General features: G+C 38.2%; 2 long non-coding RNA genes across 2 annotated transcripts; one reads left to right on the top strand and one right to left on the bottom strand.

Moving 5' to 3' along the window:
* Nucleotides 1-1,268: 1,268 nt before the first annotated feature.
* Nucleotides 1,269-9,836, top strand: LOC149129147 (uncharacterized). Its single transcript, XR_016240336.1, has 2 exons — nucleotides 1,269-2,562; nucleotides 5,799-9,836. It is a non-coding gene; the product is annotated as an uncharacterized LOC149129147 (long non-coding RNA).
* On the bottom strand, nucleotides 6,440-10,723 carry LOC149129146 (uncharacterized). The gene is made up of 2 exons (XR_016240335.1): nucleotides 10,351-10,723; nucleotides 6,440-9,754 (listed from the first exon to the last, which is right to left on the bottom strand). It is a non-coding gene; the product is annotated as an uncharacterized LOC149129146 (long non-coding RNA).
* Between the last annotated feature and the right edge of the window lie 1,547 nt (nucleotides 10,724-12,270).

Below are 12,270 nucleotides of genomic sequence, written 5' to 3'. Positions count from 1 at the left end.
TCTGTTGTCGGCTGAATTCCTGATTGTTGTTTCTAAGTTATTTGGGGATGTAAGGTCGGTGGAGTTGCCTCCCCTTGTCCGTCTCTGGTTTGTGTTCGATAAGCCTGGGTTCATTTCTGTATGTTTTTGGTTTATTTTCCTTCAGCAAGGGCTTATCCGATGCCTATTCTACGATGAACTGTGTTTCGTAGTTAATAAACAAATTGCTTTGTCTTTGCCAGCCTTGTAGCGAGTTTGTTTCTTCAGCTTCACAAGTTGTTTGCCACAGTTTAAAGACACTTTCCAAGCGTTGACCATCTCAATGTTTCTTTAATTCGTTGTAGATTTCCTCATCTATGTTCTTCAATTTTTCTTCATTGCTCAGCGCTCTAAGCTTAAGCAGTTCTATTTCTGTCTTCATGTTTTCCAAGTGTTAGTTTCTCCCATAATTGTCTTTGTTGGTCCTGTTCGTTTGGAATACGTTTAATTTGGAGTTTATGAGGCAGAATTTAACCAGTGTTCATAAATTTCTGCCTTGTGCTTGTTTTTGATCATGTTCCAGAAAGTAACCTTTCTGGCTTTAAGTTTTTCATTCTATATGTGTATAATGCGGTTTTTAATTGATAGTGGAGGGGGATGGGCTTCTATCTTGTGTATCATCTTTAGGTGGATTTTCATTTAAGCAATTATTATGTGGTAAAGAATGAAGAGTGGTGCATAATTTGGACAAATGTTGATTGAGCTGTTGCAGGGATTGTTCTTTCTCTTCTTTTCCTCTTGTGTGGAGCGAGTGAGTTCATCAGTGTTGCTAATCAAAAGTCTCAAATTCGTGTTCATCTCTCTCAGTTCCTTAAGAGTCTCTTCATTCCTTAAGAGTCTCTTCATTCCTTAAGAGTCTCTGCGTCTCAAGAAGATTAAGTTTGTCCAAAGACACCTGGAAAAGGTTTTGTTTTTGAAAGCATTATATTTCGGTTGCCTAGTTCCATGAGAGTTACCTTGTCTGTTGGAATACATTTTTAGATTACTGGCGTGTACAATACATGCTCACACATGTATGTATGTATGTATATATATATATATATATACATACATATGTATACATACATATATATACATACATATATATATATGTATATATATATATATATATATATATATATATATATATATAGGTAAGTGGTAGGTTTGCCTCGATCCTTCAGGGGTAGTCTGAAGCATCCAAGCAACCAGGGGATGTTTAAATCCAGAGGCACTCCTGGGGATCACCTGTATGGGTACCGTCATGGGAAGAGGGCGTCCAGAGGCAGGTAATATGTTGCTTAAACCGTAGTTTATGCATTTACTTGGAGGACAATCAGTAAGTTGTCATAATAGTGTTTGGAGTGTGGATATGTGTATACATATGAGTACGTACATGCACATATATGTTTGTGTGTGTATGCCCATATACATGTTTGTGTGAGTGTGTATGTATGTAGACATTATGAACACAGGAGGTGTTTCTTTCTTTTTTTTATAAATCTCCTTTTACAAAACCACTACATTATAGGGATGTCAAAAAACCGACACCGGCCCCTAAGTGATGGCCTTGAAAAATTCTGTTTTAGTCGAATGAATCGAATCCAGCACTTATTTTGGTCTGCTTTGCTGAACTGCTAGGTTATAGGAGCATAAACACCAACACCAGTTATCAAGCAGTGATGGGAGACAGACACACAGACATGAGGAGACACACACACACATATATATATTCGATGGGCTTCTTTCAGTTTCCATCCACCAAAACCACTCACAAGGCTTTGGTCGGCTTGAGACTATAGCAGAAGACACTTGCTCAAGGTGGCACGCAGTGAGACTGAACCCAGAACCATGTGGTTGGGAAGCAAGCCTCTTACTACACATAATATATGACAAAGATGGTGGGATAGGCTGGAAGTATAAGGTAAGTGATGACGTATGAACGGTCAAGGGGCCTTGCAAGTAAGACAGACATGTGAGCAGAAGGACAACTAGTGCGTATGACTTTTGCTTTCGGGTTTTCGCTTGGGACAGACATGGTGACCCCGCAAGAGTTCAGGGAAATTGGCGTTAGGTTCTGGCCAGAGGTTAGGTCGGTGTATCCTAAGTGGACAGTATAAATGTTGCGAGAGGACCCATGTGACAGATGAACCAAGCTTTTTAGCCCATTTCACACACCTGCTTATACCCACTGATCCACTGACTTGTACGAGTTAAGGCAGCTGGTGTATATATATATATATACAAACATATATGCTGTGTGTAGCATCGTGTGAAAGAGGGAGGCTAGTATATATTATATAAAAAAATCTTTAAGGCGCTGCTCCAGCATGGCCGCAGTCTAATGAATGAAACAAGTAAAAGAAAGAAAGGAACATGAGAAAAAAAACCCCATACATTTCGTACGTATACCTGCGGCTAAAGACACGCAGCTAGCTTTACTGATTGCGTGTGACAAGGGACGGATTGATGTCTAGCAAGATATATTTAAACGAAGTCTATGAAAAGCATTCGACAATCCAGAATCGACCCACCCTCTCTGATCGAAGTAACCAAGTCTCGAAGGTAAATTCTTCCATTTATTGTGAGATGATGGGGGGTGGATTGGTTCGCAAAAGTTTTGCTTCGTCTCGACGTTTCCATGGAACCTTTGATTTCTTTGTAGGATGCCAAGAAGATTCCGTCCAGATTCTCTGTTGTCGGCTGAATTCCTGATTGTTGTTTCTAAGTTATTTGGGGATGTAAGAGAGGTGCAATTGTATCCCCTTGTCCGTCCCTGGTTTGTTTTCGATAAGCTTGGGTTCATTTCTGTGTATGTTTTTGCTTTATTTTCCTTCAGCAAGGGCTTATCCGATGCCTATTCTACGATGAACTGTGTTTCGTAGTTAATAAACAAATTGCTTTGTCTTTGCCAGCCTTGTAGCGAGTTTGTTTCTTCAGCTTCATAAGTTGTTTGCCACAGTTTAAAGACACTTTCCAAGCGTTGACCATCTCAATGTTTCTTTAATTCGTTGTAGATTTCCTCATCTATGTCCTTCAATTTTTCTTCATTGCTCAGGGCTCTAAGCTTAAGCAGTTCTATTTCTGTCTTCATGTTTTCCAAGTGTTAGTTTCTCCCATAATTGTCTTTGTTGGTCCTGTTCGTTTGGAATACGTTTAATTTGGAGTTTATGAGGCAGAATTTAACCAGTGTTCATAAATTTCTGCCTTGTGCTTGTTTTTGATCATGTTCCAGAAAGTAACCTTTCTGGCTTTAAGTTTTTCATTCTATATGTGTATAATGCGGTTTTTAGTTGCTAGTGGAGGGGGATGGGCTTCTATCTTGTGTATCATCTTTAGGTGGATTTTCATTTAAGCAATTATTATGTGGTAAAGAATGAAGAGTGGTGCATAATTTGGACAAATGTTGATTGAGCTGTTGCAGGGATTGTTCTTTCTCTTCTTTTCCTCTTGTGTGGAGCGAGTGAGTTCATCAGTGTTGCTAATCAAAAGTCTCAAATTCGTGTTCATCTCTCTCAGTTCCTTAAGAGTCTCTTCATTCCTTAAGAGTCTCTTCGTCTCAAGAAGATTAAGTTTGTCCAAAGACACCTGGAAAAGGTTTAGTTTTTGAAAGCATTATATTTTGGTTGCCTACTTCCATGAGAGTTACTTTGTCTGTTGGAATACATTTTTAGATTACTGGCGTGTACAATACATGCTCACACATGTATGTATGTATGTACATATATATATATGTATATATATATATATAGGTAAGTGGTAGGTTTGCCTCGATCCTTCAGGGGTAGTCTGAAGCATCCAAGCAACCAGGGGATGTTTAAATCCGGAGGCACTCCTGGGGATCACCTGTATGGGTACCGTCATGGGAAGAGGGCGTCCAGAGGCAGGTAATATGTTGCTTAAACCGTAGTTTATGCATTTACTTGGAGGACAATCAGTAAGTTGTCATAATAGTGTTTGGAGTGTGGATATGTGTATACATATGAGTACGTACATGCACATATATGTTTGTGTGTGTATGCCCATATACATGTTTGTGTGAGTGTGTATGTATGTAGACATTATGAACACAGGAGGTGTTTCTTTCTTTTTTTTATAAATCTCCTTTTACAAAACCACTACATTATAGGGATGTCAAAAAACCGACACCGGCCCCTAAGTGATGGCCTTGAAAAATTCTGTTTTAGTCGAATGAATCGAATCCAGCACTTATTTTGGTCTGCTTTGCTGAACTGCTAGGTTATAGGAGCATAAACACCAACACCAGTTATCAAGCAGTGATGGGAGACAGACACACAGACATGAGGAGACACATACACATATATATTCGATGGGCTTCTTTCAGTTTCCATCCACCAAAACCACTCACAAGGCTTTGGTCGGCTTGAGACTATAGCAGAAGACACTTGCTCAAGGTGGCACGCAGTGAGACTGAACCCAGAACCATGTGGTTGGGAAGCAAGCCTCTCACTACACATAATATATGACAAAGATGGTGGGATAGGCTGGAAGTATAAGGTAAGTGATGACGTATGAACGGTCAAGGGGCCTTGCAAGTAGGACAGACATGTGAGCAGAAGGACAACTAGTGCGTATGACTTTTACTTTCGGGCTTTCACTTGGGACAGACATGGTGACCCCGCAAGAGTTCAGGGAAATTGGCGTTAGGTTCTGGCCAGAGGTTATGTCGGTGTATCCTAAGTGGACAGTATAAATGTTGCGAGAGGACCCATGTGACAGATGAACCAAGCTTTTTAGCCCATTTCACACACCTGCTGTAAAGCGGTTGGCATTTGGAAGGGCATCCAGCTGTAGAAACCTTGCCAAATCAATTTGAGCGTGGTGCAGCCTCTTAGCTTGCCAGTCCTCAGTCAAACCGTCCATGGGAAGCAGAATTAAATGATGATGCTTTATTCACAATTTTATAGACTTCTCTCTCATGCTTCCCCTCTTTTTCTTCACTTTTCCCTTCAACCAATCACATGAAGAAGGCATTACAGTCAGACGAAATAACTAGGGAATAAGACTGAGTTAAAAAGAATTCCACGTTTCACTCGCAGCCTCCCCGACTTCAGCCAATCACATGACAGCCTCACGAATGGGCTGAGTAACGGAGGAAGAAGCAGAATTATTATAAGATTGAATTTTCGTTACCAACCCGGCTGAAACTGGCTCTGGCTCCAACTACAAATGTTGTGTTGTTTTTAGAAGTTCTCAATTAAAATCTCCCACCATACCTTAGTCACGTTCTGTTCCTAAAACTGGCTGAATGATAACTGAGTTATTCAACACAGAGCATCTCGAAATAAATGCACCACTGGGAATGATGTATATTGGCTAATACTGGGTTGGGTACACAAGAAAGTTTTAATATAGAGTTGCACATATTAGTGGATGATCAGTTTGTAATTCTGGATCATTTCCTTGTATCCAGAATAATGTGGCTCCTGGCCTTGCCCGGTTCCATGGTGGTAATGTAAAAAGCATCCTGAACACAATTTATTTATTTACTTATATATTTATTCATTTATTTATTTATGTATTTATTAATTTATATATATATATTTTTTATTTATTTATTTATATATATATATATATATATATATATTTATTTATATGGTGTGGCTCCTGGCCTTGCCCAGTTGCTCCCAAGATGTCCAGCCGATGCCAGCAGACAAAATGGATGGTAAATGAGGATAGAATTTATCTATTTTGTATTGTTTTTTTTGTCTTTTTCGGGATTTGTGGTTTTATTGTCTAATCTTTTTTTCTTTTTGGTTTTTTTTTCTTTGTCTTTGCAGCTTTTCCACATAGATGTCGGTATATATAACATTATACATTACATAAATGTGTATGTGCGTGTACAACATGTCCATATACGCATGCATATATACACAGACTGAGAGAAGAAGAGTTAGCTACCTGCTTATATTTGTACTGATGATGTTATTGAAATTACAATAATTATTATTCTTATTAATCTCCCTTCCAACATTCTTGCCTCCTGTTTTCATTTCTTCCTTATTCCTCCTCTTCCTCCCCATCATACCACAACCTCTGACCCCTTGCTGCTTCTCCTTAACCATTTATAGACACGCTCGTGCACATAGACGTCATCTGCCAAATTTCTTTTCTGCTGTGGTGGCGGCAGTGCTGGTGTTGTCCTTTTCTCTCACTATCAGCTTGGTGTAATAATATTTTTCCTTCATAAATGGTAGCTGACCGCACCATACAGTAAGGTTTTAGCAAAGTTGTATTGGAATAATGGGGCTGGGGAGCGGGACATCTTTAAAAATGTGTGTGTGCATGCGTCTTTCTGTAAAAATATATACAAGTTGAGGGGGGGCCAAAGGTCATGTGCCAAGATTAAGACTCTAATATCTCTATTGCACATTTCAAAAACAACCCATTTATATTTAATTAGAAAGCAAAACAAATTAGCAAATGTCTGTAGCTTTTATTCTTCGTTGCATTGTTGTGTGAGGAATATCAACTCCCTGTGACAATGTGTGCACGAATTTCTTTGGACTTTTTTTCTTTTTAAAGCCTCTTTCTGACAGAGACATCTCGGTGGTGAGGGGTCCACTTTGCTATGTGTTGGGCACACCGTATTGCATGAACTTCTCGGACAAATTGACCGGCCGTTGTATGCGATGTTGCTTTTTCTCACGATGCTTTTGGTTGGAGATGTCCACAACTGTTCTGTTCTGTTTTGTTGCACCATCGCAACCAGACTGAAAAACAAGTCCAATGTGCTCCGGAATTGTCAAAGACGTGTTTCAGTTTTTCTAAAATGGAGTGAAATAAAATAATAATAATAATGATTTCTTGTTACTCTTATCAAACTCATTGGGCCCCAGGTTAAGCTAAACTCTCGTTATTCTCCCCACCAAAGTGAGGGAGTTTGTGTGTGCTCAATGTTTTCCCATTAGATAGTCTGGTAGGTCTGTTGTCCCTTCATTTAGTTCCTTAGCCATCATAACTGCCCCCGTTTCTCTCTCTCTCTCTCTCTCTGCCTCTTCAGTATGTATGTGTTGGGGGAGTCTGTAATGTCGTCATGGTTACTGTTTTTTTTTTTTCGTTTGTTTTTTCACCACCACAGCTTTACTATTAACAATATTTCAGTCGCATTTTTAAATCTGATAATTTCAGGGCAGGTAACTCATGATTGTCACCTCATCCCTCCCTCCCTCCCTCCTTATTTCTAATATCTTTCTAAATTCTGTTGCTACAACTACTTTGACGACGACGACCACCACCACCCACAAGTACTGCTACTACTACTACTACTGTCATGTCTCTGAATCGGCAGAGCGTCAGACAAAAGGTGCTTTATGGGTAGGTAAGTCTGTTTCCCTTGCTAGCTTTGAATCTGTCAAAATACAGGATGGGCCCAAAGTCACACACTGAGACCCCCCTCTCCCCCATATTTCAAAAACAGCACTTTATGGTTAATTACAACACAAAACTAATTAGGAAATGTCAACATCCTGATTACAAGGGTTCGAAACATTCACCATTTGCAGATTTTTTTATTGTTTGTTGTACAAGGAGCAGAATTTCCTGCAGAGATCTTTGCACAGGTAGGGGAGGGGGCAACCATTGGTATTTGTCCTGCACACTGCATGTTGCATGGACTCTTTGCACTAATCAGGCGCAGGCTGTGTTGTAAAGAAGCTTGCTTTCCAACCACATGGTTCCTGGTTCAGTCCCACTGTGTGGCACTTTAAATAAGTGTCCACTAAGCCTCGGGCCAACCAAAGCCTTGCGAGTGGATTTGGTTAACAGAAACTGAAAGAAGCCCGTCGTGTGTATATATATATATATATATGTGTGTATGTACATGTGAGTGTGTCTGTCTGTCCCTGCCACCATTGTTTGATAGCCGATGGTGTGTTTACGTCCCCCGTAACTTAGCAGTTTGGCAAAAGAGATAGAATAAGTACTAGGCTTAGAAAAAATAATTCCTAGAGTCAATTTGTTCGACTGAGAGGCAGTGCTCCAGCATGGCTGCAGTCATGTGACTGAAACAAATAAAACAATAATCGACCAACAGTGTTTCAATGTTACACAAAATAATAATGATGATTAATAGTAGTATAAGATGTTATATTTTCGTGTGTGACTTTTGGCCCACCCTGTACCCAGAAATATGACCACCACCACAAAAAATAATAATTTTTTTTGCTATTGAAGTATCGAACGGGGTAGACAACTCTAGATATGTTTTGCTCTTATTTGACCTCCGTGAATTACAGCTTGTTTTTGCCAGATGGTAAGATGCATCTGTATACACACACATGTACATACATGCTGCTGCATACAGATAGAGAGATTTGAGTGCACACGGAATTACATTGTGTGTGCATGGTGCGAGATATATAAATTCTGTGCACACATACTTCATTGCACATGTATATCTCTAGTCTTTAAACATATTTAAAGCTGTGGTCATGCTGGGGCACCACCGTTGCCTGTGCTACACTATTATTTGGAACCTCCTCTGATAGGTGGCATTTGGTCAATGAGAGAGTCTGATCACTGCTGCTCTCACCTGCCGTGAAGTAGTCTCATCTGGAACCCTTGGCAGGAAGAGACCCCGTTTTGTGTGTATATATATAAATCTTGTGTGATCTTAGTTATTGTCTGGTTGCTTGAGGAGGTCAATAACACTGAAACCTATCCAAGGTTGTCCCCCCACTATTGCAATTTATTTTAATTTCTAAACCTTTTTTCTCATTTAATTTACCTTTGTTGGGTTCGTTCTCTTCAAATGAACCTTCATACTTAATTACTTCTTTTCTCGTTATGGATGTAACTTTTAATTGAAATCTCTTGTTTCTCTGTAATAAAAGTCAGTGGTAGTTTTAACTCTGGGGCAGTGTTCCAACCATGGCCATCTCGTCTTAGAGGGGAATATCTAGCATTTTAATGTATTGTTTTTTTTTTCATTCTTTATTCAAAGCAATTAGAACGGAAGGGTTGATTGGTCACTATATCTAGCGAGGGAGAGGTTAGTAGTTGTAGTGTGAAGCACAGCAGAAGCTGTTGTAACCATTAACAACTTGGATCATTACCATAGTAACTGGTTGTGGTGGTAGTAACAGCAGTTTGGCTTAGTGGATGTCTAAGTGCACCTTAGTAAGTGGTTGATGGAAGGTGACAGCAGAAGCAACTAGTGGTCAAGGGTCCTTTTCCTCCCATCCACTCCATGCCAATCACTCCCCCCTTCTATCATGTATACATACCTCTTCCTTCTACCTTCATCATTTCAATTTCAACTCTATTTTGAGAGGAAAAAAAAAAAAAAGTATTGACCCTCCCACTTACAGTGTTTGTCTTTTTTATTTGACTGGTGGGTCCACCTGCTGTGTGGTCCTGATCCCTTTCGTCTTTGGACAAAAGGATTCTAGCTGTAGTGAATTATTTTGACTGTGGCCATGTTGGAGCAAATCAACCCTGGGACTTCTGAAGCCTAGTACTTATTATTCTATTGGTCTCTTGTTAAACTGCTAAGTTATGGGGGACGTAAACACACCAACATTGGTTGTCAAGCGATGGGAAAGTGTCTTCTACTTATAGCCTCAGGCGAATTAAGGCCTGGAGGAAGCCTGTCGTATCTATGTGTATGTTTGTCTCTCCACCATCGCTTGGCAACCAATGTTGGTATGTTTAGCAAAAAGAGACGGTACTAGACTTACAAAGTGTATGTCCTGGGGTCGAATTGGTTTGACTGAGCATGGCTGCAGTCAATTGACTGAAAACAAATAAAAGAATGTCTACATAGTCTTTTTTATCATCGAAAATATGTTTTTCTCGAATAAAAAAAATCATTTAAAGATGTTTTTTGTTGAATAAATAAAATAAAAACCACAAAAATTATGCAAAGAAGAAGAATCGACTGCAACAGGAAGAAGAAAACACGTCTTAATCCAGAAAATCCCATCGTGGGACGCGCGGAAGGTAATAATGTCAAATCGATAATGTTTATAGTATAACCAATAGGTGAGGAGTAGCTAAAAACAAAAAAAACGACGCCATTATAAGGCCCCCCCCCCCTTTAAAAATTTTTCCGGGTTTTGACACTTTAGCGACATCAAATCTCGAAAATTTTCTGGAGAAAATCTGGGGAATCGATGTCGCTAAAGTGTCAAAACCCGGAAAATTTTTTAAGGGGGGGGGGGCCTTATAATGGCGTCGTTTTTTTTGTTTTTTAAACATACTCCTCCCGTATTTTTCGATTTTCTGGTTATCGGAAAGACACCGGGTTTCCTACACATTTTTTATTATTTTTATTTTTATTTCCAGGTAATTAAATAATATTTTTAATTACGATAATTAAATAAATATTACATTTTGGAAATGCTTCGCTTAGGGAACAATTGGATCTTGTCGCGTTGGTTTCAAGGGAGGTAACTCTCTGCAATTTCCATTCTGTTTGGTGGTCAAGAGATAAATAAAATAAAACTATATCTACGTTGTGATTTCGAATCCTGGCTTTGTCAGCTTTATTTTTCAAGTTTCTACAACATTTAAGTATGATAATTTAGTGTCTACAATGTCTAGTAATGTATGTGTATATATTATGAATCAAGTAGTAATGTGTGTATATTATGAACCTAGTGATCTATGTATGTGTATATATTATGAATCGAGTAATGTATGTGTATATATTATGAATAGCGTAATATATGTGTATATATTATGAATCGAGTAATGTGTGTGCTTGTGTGTGTATATTATGAACCTAGTGATCTATGTGTGTGTATATATTATGAATCTAGTAAGGTGTGTGTACATATTATGAATCGAGTAACGTGTGTGCATATATTATGAATCGAGTTATGTATGTATATATTATGAATCTAGTAATGTATATATTATGAATCTAGTAATGTATGTGTATATATTATGAATTGAGTAATGTATGTGCTTGTGTGTATATATTATGAATCTAGTAATGTGTGTGTGTGTGTGTGTAAATATTATGAATCGAGTAATGTATATGCTTGTGTGTATATATTATAAATCTAGTAGTGAGAGTGTGTGTGTATATATTATGAATCTAGTAGTGTATGTATATTATGAATCTAGTAAGGTGTGTGTGTATTATGAATGGAGTAATGTGTGTGTGTATATATTATGAATCGAGTAATGTATGTATGTGTATATATTATGAATCGAGTAATGTATGTACTTGTGTGTATATATTATGAATCGAGTAATGTATATATTATGAATCTAGTAGTGTGTGTGTGTATATATTATGAATCTAGTAAGGTGTGTGTGTATTATGAATGGAGTAATGTGTGTGTGTATATATTATGAATCGAGTAATGTATGTACTTGTGTGTATATATTATGAATCTAGTAATGTGTGTGTGTGTGTATATATATTATGAATCGAGTAATGTATGTATGTGTATATATTATGAATCTAGTAATGTATGTGCTTGTGTGTATATATTATGAATCTAGTAATGTATGTGCTTGTGTGTATATATTATGAATCTAGTAATGTATGTGCTTGTGTGTATATATTATGAATCTAGTAATGTGTGTGTGTGTGTGTGTGTGTATATATTATGAATCGAGTAATGTATGTATGTGTATATATTATGAATCTAGTAATGTATGTGCTTGTATGTATATATTATGAATCTAGTAATGTATGTGCTTGTGTGTATATATTATGAATCTAGTAATGTATGTGTATATATTTGTCAGCTTTATTTTTCAAGGTCAATAAAACAGTATGAAGCGAAAGTGACATATCGATTACAATTCAATCAACAGAAAATTAGCATGCAAGTGGCTCAGTACTCCGCAGACACGTCTTCTTCACGTAATTTACAAAGAAATACAATGTGACAAGGCCGGTCCCTTTGAATTACAGGTGTAAGTGATTTTTGCCAGGTAAGTGGACTGGGGCACGGTGAAATTAATGTTTAAGTGGCTGTGCATTCCACAGACGTGTTCCCTGGGAACGGTTTTCGTCGAACGAATCAAACTTAATAAATTATCGAAAAGAAAATAAAATGTCTGGTCCTGGGGTTGTAAACAAGTGATGGCGGATACAAATACTGACTGAAACCGGTCAAAGAAATAAGACAGAGAAAGAAATAAAGACCGTAAGGAGTGGATTTGGTAGGCGGAAACTGAAAGAAGCCCGTTGTATATATGTATGTGTGTGTATATGTTTGTGTGTCTGTTTGTCCCCACCTCCCAACATCGCTTGACAACCGATGCTGGTGTGTTTACGTCAACGTAAAT

The sequence above is a fragment of the Octopus bimaculoides genome, unplaced genomic scaffold (assembly GCF_046866305.1).
Source record: "Octopus bimaculoides isolate indiv1 unplaced genomic scaffold, ASM4686630v1 contig134, whole genome shotgun sequence".
Taxonomy (NCBI): domain Eukaryota; kingdom Metazoa; phylum Mollusca; class Cephalopoda; order Octopoda; family Octopodidae; genus Octopus; species Octopus bimaculoides.
Note: the sequence above shows the minus strand (reverse complement) of the source record. Positions and strands in the feature narration are given on the sequence as shown.